Below are 21,534 nucleotides of genomic sequence, written 5' to 3' on the forward strand. Positions count from 1 at the left end.
TTGCTAAAAAAGTTAATGATAGAGCTTTTTAATTCAAGGTTCCCTTGAGAGTTGACTAATCAATTCAACAAGATTAGAGGTACCCTGTGAAATACGGAGCAAAGAGGGGAAGCAGTAAGCTAAGCTGCATTCTATCCCTCTCTTCCCTCGTGCTAGTCGTAATCCTGGACTCTGTCCTCTCCTATTTCTAACACACATCCATTCACTTTCCAAATCTTGATACCTTCACCTCCATAATATTATCAAAGCATGTCCCGCCTTAACCAATGACACCACTAAACTTGCAATTTAACCCTTGCCATCTCTCACCTTTAAAAATACAAATCCCTAATCTTTGGCCTGCCTCTCCACAAATCCATCAATCACAAGAACACATGAGTAGGAAACGTTCGCTCCAAAACCGTAACTGGAATGAATCTTAAGTTCATTCCTACACTCTATTGTCAGCCATATTTTGGAAGAGTTTATTTTCTACTCCTTTAGTAGTTCCTCAGTAAAGATCCTCTAAGATAGCTATCACAGAGGGCTCTGTGGCGCAATGGATAGTGCATTGGACTTCTAGCTGGTGTAGTAATTTAAAGGTTGTGGGTTCGAGTCCCACCAGAGTTGTTTTTATATAGACCTCATCCATAGCTACATTCCTCACTTGCTGCTCTATTTCTGTAAAGCAAAGGATTCCATTCATACGGGAGCGATAGTAAAGTAGATTTGCTAAAAAAGTTAATGATAGAGCTTTTTAATTCAAGGTTCTCTTCAGAGTTGACTAATCAATTCAACAAGATTAGAGGTACCCTGTGAAATACGGAGCAAAGAGGGAAAGCAGTAAGCTACGCTGCATTCTATCCCTCTCTTCCCTCGTGCTAGTCGTAATCCTGGACTCTGTCCTCTCCTATTTCTAACACACATCCATTCACTTTCCAAATCTTGCTACCTTCACCTCCATAATATTATCAAAGCATGTCCCGCCTTAACCAATGACACCACTAAACTTGCAATTCAACCCTTGCCATCTCTCACCTTTAAAAATACAAATCCCTAATCTTTGGCCTGCCTCTCCACAAATCCATCAATCACAAGAACACATGAGTAGGAAACGTTCGCTCCAAAACTGTAACTGGAATGAATCTTAAGTTCATTCCTACACTCTATTGTCAGCCATATTTTGGAAGAGTTCATTTTCTACTCCTTTAGTAGTTCCTTAGTAAAGATCCTCTAAGAAGGCTATCACAGAGGCCTCTGTGGTGCAATGGATAGCGCATTGGACTTCTAGCTGGTGTAGTAATTCAAAGGTTGTGAGTTCGAGTCCCACCAGAGTCGTTTTTATATAGACCTCATCCATAGCTACATTCCTCACTTGCTGCTCTATTTCTGTAAAGCAAAGGATTCCATTCATACGGCAGCGATAGTAAAGTAGATTTGCTAAAAAAGTTAATGATAGAGCTTTTTAATTCAAGGTTCCCTTGAGAGTTGACTAATCAATTCAACAAGATTAGAGGTACCCTGTGAAATACGGAGCAAAGAGGGGAAGCAGTAAGCTAAGCTGCATTCTATCCCTCTCTTCCCTCGTGCTAGTCGTAATCCTGGACTCTGTCCTCTCCTATTTCTAACACACATCCATTCACTTTCCAAATCTTGCTACCTTCACCTCCATAATATTATCAAAACATGTCCCGCCTTAACGAATGACACCACTAAACTTGCAATTTAACCCTTGCCATCTCTCACCTTTAAAAATACAAATCCCTAATCTTTGGCCTGCCTCTCCACAAATCCATCAATCACAAGAACACATGAGTAGGAAACTTTCGCTCCAAAACCGTAACTGGAATGAATCTTAAGTTCATTCCTACACTCTATTGTCAGCCATATTTTGGAAGAGTTCATTTTCTACTCCTTTAGTAGTTCCTCAGTAAAGATCCTCTAAGATAACTATCACAGAGGGCTCTGTGGCGCAATGGATAGCGCATTGGACTTCTAGCTGATGTAGTAATTCAAAGGTTGTGGGTTCGAGTCCCACCAGAGTCGTTTTTATATAGACCTCATCCATAGCTACATTCCTCACTTGCTGCTCTATTCCTGTAAAGCAAAGGATTCCATTCATACGGGAGCGATAGTAAAGTAGATTTGCTAAAAAGTTAATGATAGAGCTTTTTAATTCAAGGCTCTCTTCAGAGTTGACTAATCAATTCAACAAGATTAGAGGTACCCTGTGAAATACGGAGCAAAGAGGGGAAGCAGTAAGCTAAGCTGCATTCTATCCCTCTCTTCCCTCGTGCTAGTCGTAATCCTGGACTCTGTCCTCTCCTATTTCTAACACACATCCATTCACTTTCCAAATCTTGCTACCTTCACCTCCATAATATTATCAAAGCATGTCCCGCCTTAACCAATGACACCACTAAACTTGCAATTCAACCCTTGCCATCTCTCACCTTTAAAAATACAAATCCCTAATCTTTGGCCTGCCTCTCCACAAATCCATCAATCACAAGAACACATGAGTAGGAAACGTTCGCTCCAAAACTGTAACTGGAATGAATCTTAAGTTCATTCCTACACTCTATTGTCAGCCATATTTTGGAAGAGTTCATTTTCTACTCCTTTAGTAGTTCCTCAGTAAAGATCCTCTAAGTTAGCTATCACAGAGGGCTCTGTGGCGCAATGGATAGCGCATTGGACTTCTAGCTGGTGTAGTAATTCAAAGGTTGTGGGTTCGAGTCCCACCAGAGTCGGTTTTATATAGACCTCATCCATGGCTACATTCCCCACTTGCTGCTCTATTTCTGTAATGCAAAGGATTCCATTCATACGGGAGCGATAGTAAAGTAGATTTGCTAAAAAAGTTAATGATAGAGCCTTTTAATTCAAGGTTCTCTTGAGAGTTGACTAATCAATTCAACGAGATTAGAGGTACCCTGTGAAATACGGAGCAAAGAGGGGAAGCAGTAAGCTAAGCTGCATTCTATCCCTCTCTTCCCTCGTGCTAGTCGTAATCCTGGACTCTGTCCTCTCCTATTTCTAACACACATCCATTCACTTTCCAAATCTTGCTACATTCACCTCCATAATATTATCAAAGCATGTCCCGCCTTAACCAATGACACCACTAAACTTGCAATTCAACCCTTGCCATCTCTCACCTTTAAAAATGCAAATCCCTAATCTTTGGCCTGCCTCTCCACAGATCCATCAATCACAAGAACACATGAGTAGGAAACTTTCGGTCCAAAACTGTAACTGGATCGAATCTTAAGTTCATTCCTACACTCTATTGTCAGCCATATTTTGGAAGAGTTTCTTTTCTACTCCTTTAGTAGTTCCTCAGTAAAGATCCTCTAAGCTAATTCTCATGGAGGGCTCTATGGCGCAATGGATAGCGCATTGGACTTCTAGCTGGTGTAGTAATTCAAAGGTTGTGGGTTTGAGTCCCACCAGAGTCGGTTTTATATAGACCTCATCCATAGCTACATTCCTCACTTGCTGCTCTATTTCTGTAAAGCAAAGGATTCCATTCATACGGGAGCGATAGTAAAGTAGATTTGCTAAAAAAGTTAATGATAGAGCTTTTTAATTCAAGGTTCCCTTGAGAGTTGACTAATCAATTCAACAAGATTAGAGGTACCCTGTGAAATACGGAGCAAAGAGGGGAAGCAGTAAGCTAAGCTGCATTCTATCCCTCTCTTCCCTCGTGCTAGTCGTAAACCTGGACTCTGTCCTCTCCTATTTCTAACACACATCCATTCACTTTCCAAATCTTGCTACCTTCACCTCCATAATATTATCAAAGCATGTCCCGCCTTAACCAATGACACCACTAAACTTGCAATTCAACCCTTGCCATCTCTCACCTTTAAAAATGCAAATCCCTAAACTTTGACCTGCCTCTCCACAAATCCATCAATCACAAGAACACATGAGTAGGAAACGTTCGCTCCAAAACTGTAACTGGAATGAATCTTAAGTTCATTCCTACACTCTATTGTCAGCCATATTTTGGAAGAGTTTATTTTCTACTCCTTTAGTAGTTCCTCAGTAAAGTTCCTCTAAGATAGCTATCACAGAGGGCTCTTTGGTGCAATGGATAGCGCATTGGACTTCTAGCTGGTGTAGTAATTCAAAGGTTGTGGGTTCGAGTCCCACCAGAGTCATTTTTATATAGACCTCATCCATAGCTACATTCCTCACTTGCTGCTCTATTTCTGTAAAGCAAAGGATTCCATTCATACGGGAGCGATAGTAAAGTAGATTTGCTAAAAAAGTTAATGATAGAGCCTTTTAATTCAAGGTTCTCTTGAGAGTTGACTAATCAATTCAACAAGATTAGAGGTACCCTGTGAAATACGGAGCAAAGAGGGGAAGCAGTAAGCTAAGCTGCATTCTATCCCTCTCTTCCCTCGTGCTAGTCGTAATCCTGGACTCTGTCCTCTCCTATTTCTAACACACATCCATTCACTTTCCAAATCTTGCTACCTTCACCTCCATAATATTATCAAAGCATGTCCCGCCTTAACCAATGACACCACTAAACTTGCAATTCAACCCTTGCCATCTCTCACCTTTAAAAATACAAATCCCTAATCTTTGGCCTGCCTCTCCACAAATCCATCAATCACAAGAACACATGAGTAGGAAACGTTCGCTCCAAAACTGTAACTGGAATGAATCTTAAGTTCATTCCTACACTCTATTGTCAGCCATATTTTGGAAGAGTTCATTTTCTACTCCTTTAGTAGTTCCTCAGTAAAGATCCTCTAAGTTAGCTATCACAGAGGGCTCTGTGGCGCAATGGATAGCGCATTGGACTTCTAGCTGGTGTAGTAATTCAAAGGTTGTGGGTTCGAGTCCCACCAGAGTCGGTTTTATATAGACCTCATCCATGGCTACATTCCCCACTTGCTGCTCTATTTCTGTAATGCAAAGGATTCCATTCATACGGGAGCGATAGTAAAGTAGATTTGCTAAAAAAGTTAATGATAGAGCCTTTTAATTCAAGGTTCTCTTGAGAGTTGACTAATCAATTCAACGAGATTAGAGGTACCCTGTGAAATACGGAGCAAAGAGGGGAAGCAGTAAGCTAAGCTGCATTCTATCCCTCTCTTCCCTCGTGCTAGTCGTAATCCTGGACTCTGTCCTCTCCTATTTCTAACACACATCCATTCACTTTCCAAATCTTGCTACATTCACCTCCATAATATTATCAAAGCATGTCCCGCCTTAACCAATGACACCACTAAACTTGCAATTCAACCCTTGCCATCTCTCACCTTTAAAAATGCAAATCCCTAATCTTTGGCCTGCCTCTCCACAGATCCATCAATCACAAGAACACATGAGTAGGAAACTTTCGGTCCAAAACTGTAACTGGATCGAATCTTAAGTTCATTCCTACACTCTATTGTCAGCCATATTTTGGAAGAGTTTCTTTTCTACTCCTTTAGTAGTTCCTCAGTAAAGATCCTCTAAGCTAGTTCTCATGGAGTGCTCTATGGCGCAATGGATAGTGCATTGGACTTCTAGCTGGTGTAGTAATTCAAAGGTTGTGGGTTTGAGTCCCACCAGAGTCGGTTTTATATAGACCTCATCCATAGCTACATTCCTCACTTGCTGCTCTATTTCTGTAAAGCAAAGGATTCCATTCATACGGGAGCGATAGTAAAGTAGATATGCTAAAAAAGTTAATGATAGAGCTTTTTAATTCAAGGTTCCCTTGAGAGTTGACTAATCAATTCAACAAGATTAGAGGTACCCTGTGAAATACGGAGCAAAGAGGGGAAGCAGTAAGCTAAGCTGCATTCTAGCCCTCTCTTCCCTCGTGCTAGTCGTAAACCTGGACTCTGTCCTCTCCTATTTCTAACACACATCCATTCACTTTCCAAATCTTGCTACCTTCACCTCCATAATATTATCAAAGCATGTCCCGCCTTAACCAATGACACCACTAAACTTGCAATTCAACCCTTGCCATCTCTCACCTTTAAAAATGCAAATCCCTAAACTTTGACCTGCCTCTCCACAAATCCATCAATCACAAGAACACATGAGTAGGAAACGTTCGCTCCAAAACTGTAACTGGAATGAATCTTAAGTTCATTCCTACACTCTATTGTCAGCCATATTTTGGAAGAGTTTATTTTCTACTCCTTTAGTAGTTCCTCAGTAAAGTTCCTCTAAGATAGCTATCACAGAGGGCTCTTTGGTGCAATGGATAGCGCATTGGACTTCTAGCTGGTGTAGTAATTCAAAGGTTGTGGGTTCGAGTCCCACCAGAGTCGTTTTTATATAGACCTCATCCATAGCTACATTCCTCACTTGCTGCTCTATTTCTGTAAAGCAAAGGATTCCATTCATACGGGAGCGATAGTAAAGTAGATTTGCTAAAAAAGTTAATGATAGAGCCTTTTAATTCAAGGTTCTCTTGAGAGTTGACTAATCAATTCAACAAGATTAGAGGTACCCTGTGAAATACGGAGCAAAGAGGGGAAGCAGTAAGCTAAGCTGCATTCTATCCCTCTCTTCCCTCGTGCTAGTCGTAATCCTGGACTCTGTCCTCTCCTATTTCTAACACACATCCATTCACTTTCCAAATCTTGCTACCTTCACCTCCATAATATTATCAAAGCATGTCCCGCCGTAACCAATGACACCACTAAACTTGCAATTCAACCCTTGCCATCTCTCACCTTTAAAAATGCAAAACCCTAATCTTTGGCCTGCCTCTCCACATATCCATCAATCACAAGAACACATGAGTAGGAAACTTTCGCTCCAAAACTGTATCTGGAACGAATCTTAAGTTCATTCCTACACTCTATTGTCAGCCATATTTTGGAAGAGTTTATTTTCTACTCCTTTAGTAGTTCCTCAGTAAGGATCCTCTAAGATAGCTCTCATGGAGGGCTCTGTGGCGCAATGGATAGCGCATTGGACTTCTAGCTGGTGTAGTAATTCAAAGGTTGTGGGTTCGAGTCCCACCAGAGTCAGTTTTATATAGACCTCATCCATAGCTACATTCCTCACTTGCTGCTCTATTTCTGTAAAGCAAAGGATTCCATTCATACGGGAGCGATAGTAAAGTAGATTTGCTAAAAAAGTTAATGATAGAGCTTTTTAATTCAAGGTTCTCTTGAGAGTTGACTAATCAATTCAACAAGATTAGAGGTACCCTGTGAAATACGGAGCAAAGAGGGGAAGCAGTAAGCTAAGCTGCATTCTATCCCTCTCTTCCCTCGTGCTAGTCGTAATCCTGGACTCTGTCCTCTCCTATTTCTAACACACATCCATTCACTTTCCAAATCTTGCTACATTCACCTCCATAATATTATCAAAGCATGTCCCGCCTTAACCAATGACACCACTAAACTTGCAATTCAACCCTTGCCATCTCTCACCTTTAAAAATGCAAATCCCTAATCTTTGGCCTGCCTCTCCACAGATCCATCAATCACAAGAACACATGAGTAGGAAACTTTCGGTCCAAAACTGTAACTGGATCGAATCTTAAGTTCATTCCTACACTCTATTGTCAGCCATATTTTGGAAGAGTTTCTTTTCTACTCCTTTAGTAGTTCCTCAGTAAAGATCCTCTAAGCTAGTTCTCATGGAGGGCTCTATGGCGCAATGGATAGTGCATTGGACTTCTAGCTGGTGTAGTAATTCAAAGGTTGTGGGTTTGAGTCCCACCAGAGTCGGTTTTATATAGACCTCATCCATAGCTACATTCCTCACTTGCTGCTCTATTTCTGTAAAGCAAAGGATTCCATTCATACGGGAGCGATAGTAAAGTAGATATGCTAAAAAAGTTAATGATAGAGCTTTTTAATTCAAGGTTCCCTTGAGAGTTGACTAATCAATTCAACAAGATTAGAGGTACCCTGTGAAATACGGAGCAAAGAGGGGAAGCAGTAAGCTAAGCTGCATTCTAGCCCTCTCTTCCCTCGTGCTAGTCGTAAACCTGGACTCTGTCCTCTCCTATTTCTAACACACATCCATTCACTTTCCAAATCTTGCTACCTTCACCTCCATAATATTATCAAAGCATGTCCCGCCTTAACCAATGACACCACTAAACTTGCAATTCAACCCTTGCCATCTCTCACCTTTAAAAATGCAAATCCCTAAACTTTGACCTGCCTCTCCACAAATCCATCAATCACAAGAACACATGAGTAGGAAACGTTCGCTCCAAAACTGTAACTGGAATGAATCTTAAGTTCATTCCTACACTCTATTGTCAGCCATATTTTGGAAGAGTTTATTTTCTACTCCTTTAGTAGTTCCTCAGTAAAGTTCCTCTAAGATAGCTATCACAGAGGGCTCTTTGGTGCAATGGATAGCGCATTGGACTTCTAGCTGGTGTAGTAATTCAAAGGTTGTGGGTTCGAGTCCCACCAGAGTCGTTTTTATATAGACCTCATCCATAGCTACATTCCTCACTTGCTGCTCTATTTCTGTAAAGCAAAGGATTCCATTCATACGGGAGCGATAGTAAAGTAGATTTGCTAAAAAAGTTAATGATAGAGCCTTTTAATTCAAGGTTCTCTTGAGAGTTGACTAATCAATTCAACAAGATTAGAGGTACCCTGTGAAATACGGAGCAAAGAGGGGAAGCAGTAAGCTAAGCTGCATTCTATCCCTCTCTTCCCTCGTGCTAGTCGTAATCCTGGACTCTGTCCTCTCCTATTTCTAACACACATCCATTCACTTTCCAAATCTTGCTACCTTCACCTCCATAATATTATCAAAGCATGTCCCGCCGTAACCAATGACACCACTAAACTTGCAATTCAACCCTTGCCATCTCTCACCTTTAAAAATGCAAAACCCTAATCTTTGGCCTGCCTCTCCACATATCCATCAATCACAAGAACACATGAGTAGGAAACTTTCGCTCCAAAACTGTATCTGGAACGAATCTTAAGTTCATTCCTACACTCTATTGTCAGCCATATTTTGGAAGAGTATATTTTCTACTCCTTTAGTAGTTCCTCAGTAAAGATCCTCTAAGATAGCTATCACAGAGGGCTCTGTGGCGCAATGGATAGCGCATTGGACTTCTAGCTAGTGTAGTAATTCAAAGGTTGTGGGTTCGAGTCCCACCAGAGTCGGTTTCATATAGACCTCTTTCGTAGCTACATTCCTCACTTGCTGCTCTATTTCTGTAAAGCAAAGGATTCCATTCTTACGAAGGCAATAGTAAAGTAGATTTGCTAAAAAAGTTAATGATAGAGCTTTTTAATTCAAGGTTCTCTTGGGAGTTGACTAATCAATTCAACAAGATTAGAGGTACCCTGTGAAATACGGAGCAAAGAGGGGAAGCAGTAAGCTAAGCTGCATTCTATCCCTCTCTTCCCTCGTGCTAGTCGTAATCCTGGACTCTGTCCTCTCCTATTTCTAACACACATCCATTCACTTTCCAAATCTTGCTACCTTCACCTCCATAATATTATCAAAGCATGTCCCGCCTTAACCAATGACACCACTAAACTTGCAATTCAACCCTTGCCATCTCTCACCTTTTAAAATACAAATCCATAATCTTTGGCCTGCCTCTCCACAAATCCATCAATCACAAGAACACATGAGTAGGAAACGTTCGCTCCAAAACTGTAACTGGAATGAATTTTAAGTTCATTCCTACACTCTATTGTCAGACATATTTTGGAAGTTTATTTTCTACTCCTTTATTAGTTCCTCAGTAAAGATCCTCTAAGATAGCTATCACAGAGGGCTCTGTGGCGCAATGGATAGCGCATTGGACTTCTAGCTGGTGTAGTAATTCAAAGGTTGTGGGTTCGAGTCCCACCAGAGTCGTTTTTATATAGACCTCATCCATAGCTACATTCCTCACTTGCTGCTCTATTTCTGTAAAGCAAAGGATTCCATTCATACGGGAGCGATAGTAAAGTAGATTTGCTAAAAAAGTTAATGAGAGAGCTTTTTAATTCAAGGTTCTCTTGAGAGTTGACTAATCAATTCAACAAGATTAGAGGTACCCTGTGAAATACGGAGCAAAGAGGGGAAGCAGTAAGCTAAGCTGCATTCTATCCCTCTCTTCCCTCGTGCTAGTCGTAATCCTGGACTCTGTCCTCTCCTATTTCAAACACACATCCATTCACTTTCCAAATCTTGCTACCTTCACCTCCATAATATTATCAAAGCATGTCCCGCCTTAACCAATGACACCACTAAACTTGCAATTCAACCCTTGCCATCTCTCACCTTTAAAAATACAAATCCCTAATCTTTGGCATGCCTCTCCACAAATCCATCAATCACAAGAACACATGAGTAGGAAACGTTCGCTCCAAAACTGTAACTGGAATGAATCTTAAGTTCATTCCTACACTCTATTGTCAGCCATATTTTGGAAGAGTTTATTTTCTACTCCTTTAGTAGTTCCTCAGTAAAGATCCTCTAAGATAGCTATCACAGAGGGCTCTGTGGTGCAATGGATAGCGCATTGGACTTCTAGCTGGTGTAGTAATTCAAAGGTTGTGGGTTCGAGTCCCACCAGAGTCGGTTTTATATAGACCTCATCCATAGCTACATTCCTCACTTGCTGCTCTATTTCTGTAAAGCAAAGGATTCCATTCATACGGGAGCGATAGTAAAGTAGATTTGCTAAAAAGTTAATGATAGAGCTTTTTAATTCAAGGCTCTCTTCAGAGTTGACTAATCAATTCAACAAGATTAGAGGTACCCTGTGAAATACGGAGCAAAGAGGGGAAGCAGTAAGCTAAGCTGCATTCTATCCCTCTCTTCCCTCGTGCTAGTCGTAACCCTGGACTCTGTCCTCTCCTATTTCTAACACACATCCATTCACTTTCCAAATCTTGCTACCTTCACCTCCATAATATTATCAAAGCATGTCCCGCCTTAACCAATGACACCACTAAACTTGCAATTCAACCCTTGCCATCTCTCACCTTTAAAAATGCAAATCCCTAATCTTTGGCCTGCCTCTCCACAGATCCATCAATCACAAGAACACATGAGTAGGAAACTTTTGGTCCAAAACTGTAACTGGAACGAATCTTAAGTTCATTCCTACACTCTATTGTCAGCCATATTTTGGAAGAGTTTATTTTCTACTCCTTTAGTAGTTCCTCAGTAAGGATCCTCTAACATAGCTCTAATGGAGGCCTCTGTGGCGCAATGGATAGCGCATTGGACTTCTAGCTGGTGTAGTAATTCAAAGGTTGTGGGTTCGAGTCCCACCAGAGTCGGTTTGATATAGACCTCATCCATAGCTACATTCCTCACTTGCTGCTCTATTTCTGTAAAGCAAAGGATTCCATTCATACGGGAGCGATAATAAAGTAGATGTGCTAAAAAAGTTAATGATAGAGCCTTTTAATTCAAGGTTCTCTTGAGAGTTGACTAATCAATTCAACAAGATTAGAGGTACCCTGTGAAATACGGAGCAAAGAGGGGAAGCAGTAAGCTAAGCTGCATTCTATCCCTCTCTTCCCTCGTGCTAGTCGTAATCCTGGACTCTGTCCTCTCCTATTTCTAACACACATCCATTCACTTTCCAAATCTTGCTACCTTCACCTCCATAATATTTTCAAAGCATGTCCCGCCTTAACCAATGACACCACTAAACTTGCAATTCAACCCTTGCCATCTCTCACCTTTAAAAATGCAAATCCCTAATCTTTGGCCTGCCTCTCCACAAATCCATCAATCACAAGAACACATGAGTAGGAAACTTTCGGTCCAAAACTGTAACTGGAACGAATCTTAAGTTCATTCCTACACTCTATTGTCAGCCATATTTTGGAAGAGTATATTTTCTACTCCTTTAGTAGTTCCTCAGTAAAGATCCTCTAAGATAGCTATCACAGAGGGCTCTGTGGCGCAATGGATAGCGCATTGGACTTCTAGCTAGTGTAGTAATTCAAAGGTTGTGGGTTCGAGTCCCACCAGAGTCGGTTTCATATAGACCTCTTTCGTAGCTACATTCCTCACTTGCTGCTCTATTTCTGTAAAGCAAAGGATTCCATTCATACGAAGGCGATAGTAAAGTAGATTTGCTAAAAAAGTTAATGATAGAGCTTTTTAATTCAAGGTTCTCTTCGGATTTGACTAATCAATTCAACAAGATTAGAGGTACCCTGTGAAATACGGAGCAAAGAGGGGAAGCAGTAAGCTAAGCTGCATTCTATCCCTCTCTTCCCTCGTGCTAGTCGTAATCCTGGACTCTGTCCTCTCCTATTTCTAACACACATCCATTCACTTTCCAAATCTTGCTACCTTCACCTCCATAATATTATCAAAGCATGTCCCGCCTTAACCAATGACACCACTAAACTTGCAATTCAACCCTTGCCATCTCTCACCTTTTAAAATACAAATCCATAATCTTTGGCCTGCCTCTCCACAAATCCATCAATCACAAGAACACATGAGTAGGAAACGTTCGCTCCAAACCTGTAACTGGAATGAATTTTAAGTTCATTCCTACACTCTATTGTCAGACATATTTTGGAAGTTTATTTTCTACTCCTTTATTAGTTCCTCAGTAAAGATCCTCTAAGATAGCTATCACAGAGGGCTCTGTGGCGCAATGGATAGCGCATTGGACTTCTAGCTGTTGTAGTAATTCAAAGGTTGTGGGTTCGAGTCCCACCAGAGTCGTTTTTATATAGACCTCATCCATAGCTACATTCCTCACTTGCTGCTCTATTTCTGTAAAGCAAAGGATTCCATTCATACGGGAGCGATAGTAAAGTAGATTTGCTAAAAAAGTTAATGAGAGAGCTTTTTAATTCAAGGTTCTCTTGAGAGTTGACTAATCAATTCAACAAGATTAGAGGTACCCTGTGAAATACGGAGCAAAGAGGGGAAGCAGTAAGCTAAGCTGCATTCTATCCCTCTCTTCCCTCGTGCTAGTCGTAATCCTGGACTCTGTCCTCTCCTATTTCAAACACACATCCATTCACTTTCCAAATCTTGCTACCTTCACCTCCATAATATTATCAAAGCATGTCCCGCCGTAACCAATGACACCACTAAACTTGCAATTCAACCCTTGCCATCTCTCACCTTTAAAAATACAAATCCCTAATCTTTGGCATGCCTCTGCACAAATCCATCAATCACAAGAACACATGAGTAGGAAACGTTCGCTCCAAAACTGTAACTGGAATGAATCTTAAGTTCATTCCTACACTCTATTGTCAGCCATATTTTGGAAGAGTTTATTTTCTACTCCTTTAGTAGTTCCTCAGTAAAGTTCCTCTAAGATAGCTATCACAGAGGGCTCTTTGGCGCAATGGATAGCGCATTGGACTTCTAGCTGGTGTAGTAATTCAAAGGTTGTGGGTTCGAGTCCCACCAGAGTCAGTTTTATATAGACCTCATCCATAGCTACATTCCTCACTTGCTGCTCTATTTCTGTAAAGCAAAGGATTCCATTCATACGGGAGCGATAGTAAAGTAGATTTGCTAAAAAAGTTAATGATAGAGCCTTTTAATTCAAGGTTCTCTTGAGAGTTGACTAATCAATTCAACAAGATTAGAGGTACCCTGTGAAATACGGAGCAAAGAGGGGAAGCAGTAAGCTAAGCTGCATTCTATCCCTCTCTTCCCTCGTGCTAGTCGTAATCCTGGACTCTGTCCTCTCCTATTTCTAACACACATCCATTCACTTTCCAAATCTTGCTACCTTCACCTCCATAATATTATCAAAGCATGTCCCGCCTTAACCAATGATACCACTAAACTTGCAATTCAAGCCTTGCCATCTCTCACCTTTAAAAATGCAAATCCCTAATCTTTGGCCTGCCTCTCCACAGATCCATCAATCACAAGAACACATGAGTAGGAAACATTCGGTCCAAAACTGTAACTGGAACGAATCTTAAGTTCATTCCTACACTCTATTGTCAGCCATATTTTGGAAGAGTTTATTTTCTACTCCTTTAGTAGTTCCTCAGTAAGGATCCTCTAAGATAGCTCTAATGGAGGCCTCTGTGGCGCAATGGATAGCGCATTGGACTTCTAGCTGGTGTAGTAATTCAAAGGTTGTGGGTTCGAGTCCCACCAGAGTCGGTTTGATATAGACCTCATCCATAGCTACATTCCTCACTTGCTGCTCTATTTCTGTAAAGCAAAGGATTCCATTCATACGGGAGCGATAATAAAGTAGATGTGCTAAAAAAGTTAATGATAGAGCCTTTTAATTCAAGGTTCTCTTGAGAGTTGACTAATCAATTCAACAAGATTAGAGGTACCCTGTGAAATACGGAGCAAAGAGGGGAAGCAGTAAGCTAAGCTGCATTCTATCCCTCTCTTCCCTCGTGCTAGTCGTAATCCTGGACTCTGTCCTCTCCTATTTCTAACACACATCCATTCACTTTCCAAATCTTGCTACCTTCACCTCCATAATATTTTCAAAGCATGTCCCGCCTTAACCAATGACACCACTAAACTTGCAATTCAACCCTTGCCATCTCTCACCTTTAAAAATGCAAATCCCTAATCTTTGGCCTGCCTCTCCACAAATCCATCAATCACAAGAACACATGAGTAGGAAACTTTCGGTCCAAAACTGTAACTGGAACGAATCTTAAGTTCATTCCTACACTCTATTGTCAGCCATATTTTGGAAGAGTATATTTTCTACTCCTTTAGTAGTTCCTCAGTAAAGATCCTCTAAGATAGCTATCACAGAGGGCTCTGTGGCGCAATGGATAGCGCATTGGACTTCTAGCTAGTGTAGTAATTCAAAGGTTGTGGGTTCGAGTCCCACCAGAGTCGGTTTCATATAGACCTCTTTCGTAGCTACATTCCTCACTTGCTGCTCTATTTCTGTAAAGCAAAGGATTCCATTCATACGAAGGCGATAGTAAAGTAGATTTGCTAAAAAAGTTAATGATAGAGCTTTTTAATTCAAGGTTCTCTTCGGATTTGACTAATCAATTCAACAAGATTAGAGGTACCCTGTGAAATACGGAGCAAAGAGGGGAAGCAGTAAGCTAAGCTGCATTCTATCCCTCTCTTCCCTCGTGCTAGTCGTAATCCTGGACTCTGTCCTCTCCTATTTCTAACACACATCCATTCACTTTCCAAATCTTGCTACCTTCACCTCCATAATATTATCAAAGCATGTCCCGCCTTAACCAATGACACCACTAAACTTGCAATTCAACCCTTGCCATCTCTCACCTTTTAAAATACAAATCCATAATCTTTGGCCTGCCTCTCCACAAATCCATCAATCACAAGAACACATGAGTAGGAAACGTTCGCTCCAAACCTGTAACTGGAATGAATTTTAAGTTCATTCCTACACTCTATTGTCAGACATATTTTGGAAGTTTATTTTCTACTCCTTTATTAGTTCCTCAGTAAAGATCCTCTAAGATAGCTATCACAGAGGGCTCTGTGGCGCAATGGATAGCGCATTGGACCTCTAGCTGTTGTAGTAATTCAAAGGTTGTGGGTTCGAGTCCCACCAGAGTCGTTTTTATATAGACCTCATCCATAGCTACATTCCTCACTTGCTGCTCTATTTCTGTAAAGCAAAGGATTCCATTCATACGGGAGCGATAGTAAAGTAGATTTGCTAAAAAAGTTAATGAGAGAGCTTTTTAATTCAAGGTTCTCTTGAGAGTTGACTAATCAATTCAACAAGATTAGAGGTACCCTGTGAAATACGGAGCAAAGAGGGGAAGCAGTAAGCTAAGCTGCATTCTATCCCTCTCTTCCCTCGTGCTAGTCGTAATCCTGGACTCTGTCCTCTCCTATTTCAAACACACATCCATTCACTTTCCAAATCTTGCTACCTTCACCTCCATAATATTATCAAAGCATGTCCCGCCGTAACCAATGACACCACTAAACTTGCAATTCAACCCTTGCCATCTCTCACCTTTAAAAATACAAATCCCTAATCTTTGGCATGCCTCTGCACAAATCCATCAATCACAAGAACACATGAGTAGGAAACGTTCGCTCCAAAACTGTAACTGGAATGAATCTTAAGTTCATTCCTACACTCTATTGTCAGCCATATTTTGGAAGAGTTTATTTTCTACTCCTTTAGTAGTTCCTCAGTAAAGTTCCTCTAAGATAGCTATCACAGAGGGCTCTTTGGCGCAATGGATAGCGCATTGGACTTCTAGCTGGTGTAGTAATTCAAAGGTTGTGGGTTCGAGTCCCACCAGAGTCAGTTTTATATAGACCTCATCCATAGCTACATTCCTCACTTGCTGCTCTATTTCTGTAAAGCAAAGGATTCCATTCATACGGGAGCGATAGTAAAGTAGATTTGCTAAAAAAGTTAATGATAGAGCCTTTTAATTCAAGGTTCTCTTGAGAGTTGACTAATCAATTCAACAAGATTAGAGGTACCCTGTGAAATACGGAGCAAAGAGGGGAAGCAGTAAGCTAAGCTGCATTCTATCCCTCTCTTCCCTCGTGCTAGTCGTAATCCTGGACTCTGTCCTCTCCTATTTCTAACACACATCCATTCACTTTCCAAATCTTGCTACCTTCACCTCCATAATATTATCAAAGCATGTCCCGCCTTAACCAATGATACCACTAAACTTGCAATTCAAGCCTTGCCATCTCTCACCTTTAAAAATGCAAATCCCTAATCTTTGGCCTGCCTCTCCACAGATCCATCAATCACAAGAACACATGAGTAGGAAACTTTCGGTCCAAAACTGTAACTGGAACGAATCTTAAGTTCATTCCTACACTCTATTGTCAGCCATATTTTGGAAGAGTTTATTTTCTACTCCTTTAGTAGTTCCTCAGTAAAGATCCTCTAAGATAGCTATCACAGAGGGCTCTGTGGCGCAATGGATAGCGCATTGTATTTCTAGCTGGTGTAGTAATTCAAAGGTTGTGGGTTCGAGTCCCACCAGAGTCGGTTTTATATAGACCTCATCCATAGCTACATTCCTCACTTGCTGCTCTATTTCTGTAAAGCAAAGGATTCCATTCATACGGGAGCGATAGTAAAGTAGATTTGCTAAAAAAGTTATTGATAGAGCCTTTTAATTCAAGGTTCTCTTGAGAGTTGACTAATCAATTCAACAAGATTAGAGGTACCCTGTGAAATACGGAGCAAAGAGGGGAAGCAGTAAGCTAAGCTGCATTCTATCCCTCTCTTCCCTCGTGCTAGTCGTAATCCTGGACTCTGTCCTCTCCTATTTCTAACACACATCCATTCACTTTCCAAATCTTGCTACCTTCACCTCCATAATATTATCAAAGCATGTCCCGCCTTAACCAATGATACCACTAAACTTGCAATTCAACCCTTGCCATCTCTCACCTTTAAAAATGCAAATCCCTAATCTTTGGCCTGCCTCTCCACAAATCCATCAATCACAAGAACACATGAGTAGGAAACTTTCGGTCCAAAACTGTAACTGGAACGAAACATAAGTTCATTCCTACACTCTATTGTCAGCCATATTTTGGAAGAGTTTATTTTCTACTCCTTTAGTAGTTCCTCAGTAACGATCCTCTAAGATAGTTATCACAGAGGGCTCTGTGGCGCAATGGATAGCGCATTGGTCTTCTAGCTAGTGTAGTAATTCAAAGGTTGTGGGTTCGAGTCCCACCAGAGTCGGTTTTATATAGACCTCATCCATAGCTACATTCCTCACTTGCTGCTCTATTTCTGTAAAGCAAAGGATTCCATTCATACGGGAGCGATAGTAAAGTAGATTTGCTAAAAAAGTTAATGATAGAGCTTTTTAATTCAAGGTTCTCTTGAGAGTTGACTAATCAATTCAACAAGATTAGAGGTACCCTGTGAAATACGGAGCAAAGAGGGGAAGCAGTAAGCTAAGCTGCATTCTATCCCTCTCTTCCCTCGTGCTAGTCGTAATCCTGGACTCTGTCCTCTCCTATTTCTAACACACATCCATTCACTTTCCAAATCTTGCTACCTTCACCTCCATAATATTATCAAAGCATGTCCCGCCTTAACCAATGATACCACTAAACTTGCAATTCAACCCTTGCCATCTCTCACCTTTAAAAATGCAAATCCCTAATCTTTGGCCTGCCTCTCCACAAATCCATCAATCACAAGAACACATGAGTAGGAAACTTTCGGTCCAAAACTGTAACTGGAACGAAACATAAGTTCATTCCTACACTCTATTGTCAGCCATATTTTGGAAGAGTTTATTTTCTACTCCTTTAGTAGTTCCTCAGTAACGATCTTCTAAGATAGCTATCACAGAGGCGCAATGGATAGCGAATTGGACTTCTAGCTGGTTTAGTAATTCAAAGGTTGTGGGTTCGAGTCCCACCAGAGTCGGTTTTATATAGACCTCATCCATAGCTACATTCCCCACTTGCTGCTCTATTTCTGTAAAGCAAAGGATTCCATTCATACGGGAGCGATAGTAAAGTAGATTTGCTAAAAAAGTTAATGATAGAGCTTTTTAATTCAAGGTTCTCTTGAGAGTTGACTAATCAATTCAACAAAATTAGAGGTACCCTGTGAAATACGGAGCAAAGAGGGGAAGCAGTAAGCTAAGCTGCATTCTATCCCTCTCTTCCCTCGTGCTAGTCGTAATCCTGGACTCTGTCCTCTCCTATTTCTAACACACATCCATTCACTTTCCAAATCTTGCTACCTTCATCTCCATAATATTATCAAAGCATGTCCCGCCTTAACCAATGACACCACTAAACTTGCAATTCAACCCTTGCCATCTCTCACCTTTAAAAATGCAAATCCCTAATCTTTGGCCTGCCTCTCCACAAATCCATCAATCACAAGAACACATGAGTAGGAAACTTTCGGTCCAAAACTGTAACTGGAACGAATCTTAAGTTCATTCCTACACTCTATTGTCAGCCATATTTTGGAAGAGTATATTTTCTACTCCTTTAGTAGTTCCTCAGTAAAGATCCTCTAAGATAGCTATCACAGAGGGCTCTGTGGCGCAATGGATAGCGCATTGGACTTCTAGCTAGTGTAGTAATTCAAAGGTTGTGGGTTCGAGTCCCACCAGAGTCGGTTTTATATAGACCTCATCCATAGCTACATTCCTCACTTGCTGCTCTATTTCTGTAAAGCAAAGGATTCCATTCATACGGGAGCGATAGTAAAGTAGATTTGCTAAAAAAGTTAATGATAGAGCTTTTTAATTCAAGGTTCTCTTGAGAGTTGACTAATCAATTCAACAAGATTAGAGGTACCCTGTGAAATACGGAGCAAAGAGGGGAAGCAGTAAGCTAAGCTGCATTCTATCCCTCTCTTCCCTCGTGCTAGTCGTAATCCTGGACTCTGTCCTCTCCTATTTCTAACACACATCCATTCACTTTCCAAATCTTGCTACCTTCACCTCCATAATATTATCAAAGCATGTCCCGCCTTAACCAATGATACCACTAAACTTGCAATTCAAGCCTTGCCATCTCTCACCTTTAAAAATGCAAATCCCTAATCTTTGGCCTGCCTCTCCACAGATCCATCAATCACAAGAACACATGAGTAGGAAACTTTCGGTCCAAAACTGTAACTGGAACGAATCTTAAGTTCATTCCTACACTCTATTGTCAGCCATATTTTGGAAGAGTTTATTTTCTACACCTTTAGTAGTTCCTCAGTAAGGATCCTCTAAGATAGCTCGCATGGAGGGGTTCTGTGGCGCAATGGATAGCGCATTGGACTTCTAGCTGGTGTAGTAATTCAAAGGTTGTGGGTTCGAGTCCCACCAGAGTCGGTTTTATATAGACCTCATCCATAGCTACATTCCTCACTTGCTGCTCTATTTCTGAAAAGCAAAGGATTCCATTCATACGGGAGCGATAATAAAGTAGATTTGCTAAAAAAGTTAATGATAGAGCCTTTTAATTCAAGGTTCTCTTCAGAGTTGACTAATCAATTCAACAAGATTAGAGGTACCCTTTGAAATACGGAGCAAAGAGGGGAAGCAGTAAGCTAAGCTGCATTCTATCCCTCTCTTCCCTCGTGCTAGTCGTAATCCTGGACTCTGTCCTCTCCTATTTCTAACACACATCCATTCACTTTTCAAATCTTGCTACCTTCACCTCCATAATATTATCAAAGCATGTCCCGCCTTAACCAATGACACCACTAAACTTGCAATTCAACCCTTGCCATCTCTCACCTTTAAAAATGCAAATCCCTAATCTTTGGCCTGCCTCTCCACAAATCCATCAATCACAAGAACACATGAGTAGGAAACTTTCGGTCCAAAACTGTAACTGGAACGAATCTTAAGTTCATTCCTACACTCTATTGTCAGCCATATTTTGGAAGAGTATATTTTCTACTCCTTTAGTAGTTCCTCAGTAAAGATCCTCTAAGATAGCTATCACAGAGGGCTCTGTGGCGCAATGGATAGCGCATTGGCTTTCTAGCTGGTGTAGTAATTCAAAGGTTGTGGGTTCGAGTCCCACCAGAGTCGGTTTTATATAGACCTCATCCATAGCTACATTCCTCACTTGCTGCTCTATTTCTGTAAAGCAAAGGATTCCATTCATACGGGAGCGATAGTAAAGTAGATTTGCTAAAAAAGTTATTGATAGAGCCTTTTAATTCAAGGTTCTCTTGAGAGTTGACTAATCAATTCAACAAGATTAGAGGTACCCTGTGAAATACGGAGCAAAGAGGGGAAGCAGTAAGCTAAGCTGCATTCTATCCCTCTCTTCCCTCGTGCTAGTCGTAATCCTGGACTCTGTCCTCTCCTATTTCTAACACACATCCATTCACTTTCCAAATCTTGCTACCTTCACCTCCATAATATTATCAAAGCATGTCCCGCCTTAACCAATGACACCACTAAACTTGCAATTCAACCCTTGCCATCTCTCACCTTTAAAAATGCAAATCCCTAATCTTTGGCCTGCCTCTCCACAAATCCATCAATCACAAGAACACATGAGTAGGAAACTTTCGGTGCAAAACTGTAACTGGAACGAATCTTAAGTTCATTCCTACACTCTATTGTCAGCCATATTTTGGAAGAGTATATTTTCTACTCCTTTAGTAGTTCCTAAGTAAAGATCCTCTAAGATAGCTATCACAGAGGGCTCTGTGGTGCAATGGATAGCGCATTGGACTTCTAGCTAGTGTAGGAATTCAAAGGTTGTGGGTTCGAGTCCCACCAGAGTCGGTTTTATATAGACCTCATCCATAGCTACATTCCTCACTTGCTGCTCTATTTCTGTAAAGCAAAGGATTCCATTCATACGGGAGCGATAGTAAAGTAGATTTGCTAAAAAAGTTAATGATAGAGCTTTTTAATTCAAGGTTCTCTTGAGAGTTGACTAATCAATTCAACAAGATTAGAGGTACCCTGTGAAATACGGAGCAAAGAGGGGAAGCAGTAAGCTAAGCTGAATTCTATCCCTCTCTTCCCTCGTGCTAGTCGTAATCCTGGACTCTGTCCTCTCCTATTTCTAACACACATCCATTCACTTTCCAAATCTTGCTACCTTCACCTCCATAATATTATCAAAGCATGTCCCGCCTTAACCAATGATACCACTAAACTTGCAATTCAAGCCTTGCCATCTCTCACC

The 21,534-nt window shown here is 40.9% G+C and overlaps 25 non-coding genes across 25 annotated transcripts; all 25 read left to right on the forward strand.

The window, feature by feature from the left end:
- Nucleotides 1–1,940: 1,940 nt before the first annotated feature.
- Nucleotides 1,941–2,025, forward strand: TRNAR-UCU (transfer RNA arginine (anticodon UCU)). The gene is given in 2 exon segments: nucleotides 1,941–1,977; nucleotides 1,990–2,025. It is a non-coding gene; the product is annotated as a tRNA-Arg (tRNA).
- Nucleotides 2,026–2,647: 622 nt separating this feature from the next.
- On the forward strand, nucleotides 2,648–2,732 carry TRNAR-UCU (transfer RNA arginine (anticodon UCU)). Its single transcript is given in 2 exon segments — nucleotides 2,648–2,684; nucleotides 2,697–2,732. It is a non-coding gene; the product is annotated as a tRNA-Arg (tRNA).
- A 623-nt stretch (nucleotides 2,733–3,355) lies between these two features.
- On the forward strand, nucleotides 3,356–3,440 carry TRNAR-UCU (transfer RNA arginine (anticodon UCU)). The gene is given in 2 exon segments: nucleotides 3,356–3,392; nucleotides 3,405–3,440. It is a non-coding gene; the product is annotated as a tRNA-Arg (tRNA).
- A 623-nt stretch (nucleotides 3,441–4,063) lies between these two features.
- Nucleotides 4,064–4,148, forward strand: TRNAR-UCU (transfer RNA arginine (anticodon UCU)). The gene is given in 2 exon segments: nucleotides 4,064–4,100; nucleotides 4,113–4,148. It is a non-coding gene; the product is annotated as a tRNA-Arg (tRNA).
- A 623-nt stretch (nucleotides 4,149–4,771) lies between these two features.
- On the forward strand, nucleotides 4,772–4,856 carry TRNAR-UCU (transfer RNA arginine (anticodon UCU)). Its single transcript is given in 2 exon segments — nucleotides 4,772–4,808; nucleotides 4,821–4,856. It is a non-coding gene; the product is annotated as a tRNA-Arg (tRNA).
- A 1,331-nt stretch (nucleotides 4,857–6,187) lies between these two features.
- On the forward strand, nucleotides 6,188–6,272 carry TRNAR-UCU (transfer RNA arginine (anticodon UCU)). The gene is given in 2 exon segments: nucleotides 6,188–6,224; nucleotides 6,237–6,272. It is a non-coding gene; the product is annotated as a tRNA-Arg (tRNA).
- Nucleotides 6,273–6,895: 623 nt separating this feature from the next.
- On the forward strand, nucleotides 6,896–6,980 carry TRNAR-UCU (transfer RNA arginine (anticodon UCU)). The gene is given in 2 exon segments: nucleotides 6,896–6,932; nucleotides 6,945–6,980. It is a non-coding gene; the product is annotated as a tRNA-Arg (tRNA).
- A 1,331-nt stretch (nucleotides 6,981–8,311) lies between these two features.
- On the forward strand, nucleotides 8,312–8,396 carry TRNAR-UCU (transfer RNA arginine (anticodon UCU)). The gene is given in 2 exon segments: nucleotides 8,312–8,348; nucleotides 8,361–8,396. It is a non-coding gene; the product is annotated as a tRNA-Arg (tRNA).
- Nucleotides 8,397–9,019: 623 nt separating this feature from the next.
- On the forward strand, nucleotides 9,020–9,104 carry TRNAR-UCU (transfer RNA arginine (anticodon UCU)). Its single transcript is given in 2 exon segments — nucleotides 9,020–9,056; nucleotides 9,069–9,104. It is a non-coding gene; the product is annotated as a tRNA-Arg (tRNA).
- Nucleotides 9,105–9,725: 621 nt separating this feature from the next.
- TRNAR-UCU (transfer RNA arginine (anticodon UCU)) lies at nucleotides 9,726–9,810 on the forward strand. Its single transcript is given in 2 exon segments — nucleotides 9,726–9,762; nucleotides 9,775–9,810. It is a non-coding gene; the product is annotated as a tRNA-Arg (tRNA).
- Nucleotides 9,811–10,433: 623 nt separating this feature from the next.
- On the forward strand, nucleotides 10,434–10,518 carry TRNAR-UCU (transfer RNA arginine (anticodon UCU)). Its single transcript is given in 2 exon segments — nucleotides 10,434–10,470; nucleotides 10,483–10,518. It is a non-coding gene; the product is annotated as a tRNA-Arg (tRNA).
- A 621-nt stretch (nucleotides 10,519–11,139) lies between these two features.
- Nucleotides 11,140–11,225, forward strand: TRNAR-UCU (transfer RNA arginine (anticodon UCU)). The gene is given in 2 exon segments: nucleotides 11,140–11,177; nucleotides 11,190–11,225. It is a non-coding gene; the product is annotated as a tRNA-Arg (tRNA).
- A 623-nt stretch (nucleotides 11,226–11,848) lies between these two features.
- Nucleotides 11,849–11,933, forward strand: TRNAR-UCU (transfer RNA arginine (anticodon UCU)). The gene is given in 2 exon segments: nucleotides 11,849–11,885; nucleotides 11,898–11,933. It is a non-coding gene; the product is annotated as a tRNA-Arg (tRNA).
- Nucleotides 11,934–12,554: 621 nt separating this feature from the next.
- Nucleotides 12,555–12,639, forward strand: TRNAR-UCU (transfer RNA arginine (anticodon UCU)). The gene is given in 2 exon segments: nucleotides 12,555–12,591; nucleotides 12,604–12,639. It is a non-coding gene; the product is annotated as a tRNA-Arg (tRNA).
- Nucleotides 12,640–13,262: 623 nt separating this feature from the next.
- Nucleotides 13,263–13,347, forward strand: TRNAR-UCU (transfer RNA arginine (anticodon UCU)). Its single transcript is given in 2 exon segments — nucleotides 13,263–13,299; nucleotides 13,312–13,347. It is a non-coding gene; the product is annotated as a tRNA-Arg (tRNA).
- Nucleotides 13,348–13,969: 622 nt separating this feature from the next.
- On the forward strand, nucleotides 13,970–14,055 carry TRNAR-UCU (transfer RNA arginine (anticodon UCU)). Its single transcript is given in 2 exon segments — nucleotides 13,970–14,007; nucleotides 14,020–14,055. It is a non-coding gene; the product is annotated as a tRNA-Arg (tRNA).
- Nucleotides 14,056–14,678: 623 nt separating this feature from the next.
- TRNAR-UCU (transfer RNA arginine (anticodon UCU)) lies at nucleotides 14,679–14,763 on the forward strand. The gene is given in 2 exon segments: nucleotides 14,679–14,715; nucleotides 14,728–14,763. It is a non-coding gene; the product is annotated as a tRNA-Arg (tRNA).
- A 621-nt stretch (nucleotides 14,764–15,384) lies between these two features.
- TRNAR-UCU (transfer RNA arginine (anticodon UCU)) lies at nucleotides 15,385–15,469 on the forward strand. The gene is given in 2 exon segments: nucleotides 15,385–15,421; nucleotides 15,434–15,469. It is a non-coding gene; the product is annotated as a tRNA-Arg (tRNA).
- Nucleotides 15,470–16,092: 623 nt separating this feature from the next.
- TRNAR-UCU (transfer RNA arginine (anticodon UCU)) lies at nucleotides 16,093–16,177 on the forward strand. Its single transcript is given in 2 exon segments — nucleotides 16,093–16,129; nucleotides 16,142–16,177. It is a non-coding gene; the product is annotated as a tRNA-Arg (tRNA).
- Nucleotides 16,178–16,800: 623 nt separating this feature from the next.
- Nucleotides 16,801–16,885, forward strand: TRNAR-UCU (transfer RNA arginine (anticodon UCU)). Its single transcript is given in 2 exon segments — nucleotides 16,801–16,837; nucleotides 16,850–16,885. It is a non-coding gene; the product is annotated as a tRNA-Arg (tRNA).
- A 623-nt stretch (nucleotides 16,886–17,508) lies between these two features.
- TRNAR-UCU (transfer RNA arginine (anticodon UCU)) lies at nucleotides 17,509–17,593 on the forward strand. Its single transcript is given in 2 exon segments — nucleotides 17,509–17,545; nucleotides 17,558–17,593. It is a non-coding gene; the product is annotated as a tRNA-Arg (tRNA).
- A 1,322-nt stretch (nucleotides 17,594–18,915) lies between these two features.
- On the forward strand, nucleotides 18,916–19,000 carry TRNAR-UCU (transfer RNA arginine (anticodon UCU)). Its single transcript is given in 2 exon segments — nucleotides 18,916–18,952; nucleotides 18,965–19,000. It is a non-coding gene; the product is annotated as a tRNA-Arg (tRNA).
- Nucleotides 19,001–19,624: 624 nt separating this feature from the next.
- Nucleotides 19,625–19,709, forward strand: TRNAR-UCU (transfer RNA arginine (anticodon UCU)). Its single transcript is given in 2 exon segments — nucleotides 19,625–19,661; nucleotides 19,674–19,709. It is a non-coding gene; the product is annotated as a tRNA-Arg (tRNA).
- A 623-nt stretch (nucleotides 19,710–20,332) lies between these two features.
- Nucleotides 20,333–20,417, forward strand: TRNAR-UCU (transfer RNA arginine (anticodon UCU)). Its single transcript is given in 2 exon segments — nucleotides 20,333–20,369; nucleotides 20,382–20,417. It is a non-coding gene; the product is annotated as a tRNA-Arg (tRNA).
- Nucleotides 20,418–21,040: 623 nt separating this feature from the next.
- TRNAR-UCU (transfer RNA arginine (anticodon UCU)) lies at nucleotides 21,041–21,125 on the forward strand. Its single transcript is given in 2 exon segments — nucleotides 21,041–21,077; nucleotides 21,090–21,125. It is a non-coding gene; the product is annotated as a tRNA-Arg (tRNA).
- The last annotated feature ends 409 nt before the right edge of the window (nucleotides 21,126–21,534 follow it).

This window comes from Staurois parvus, unplaced genomic scaffold (genome assembly GCF_062004578.1).
Source record: "Staurois parvus isolate SC_StPar_1 unplaced genomic scaffold, SC_StPar_1.0 ptg001302l, whole genome shotgun sequence".
Lineage (NCBI taxonomy): Eukaryota > Metazoa > Chordata > Amphibia > Anura > Ranidae > Staurois > Staurois parvus.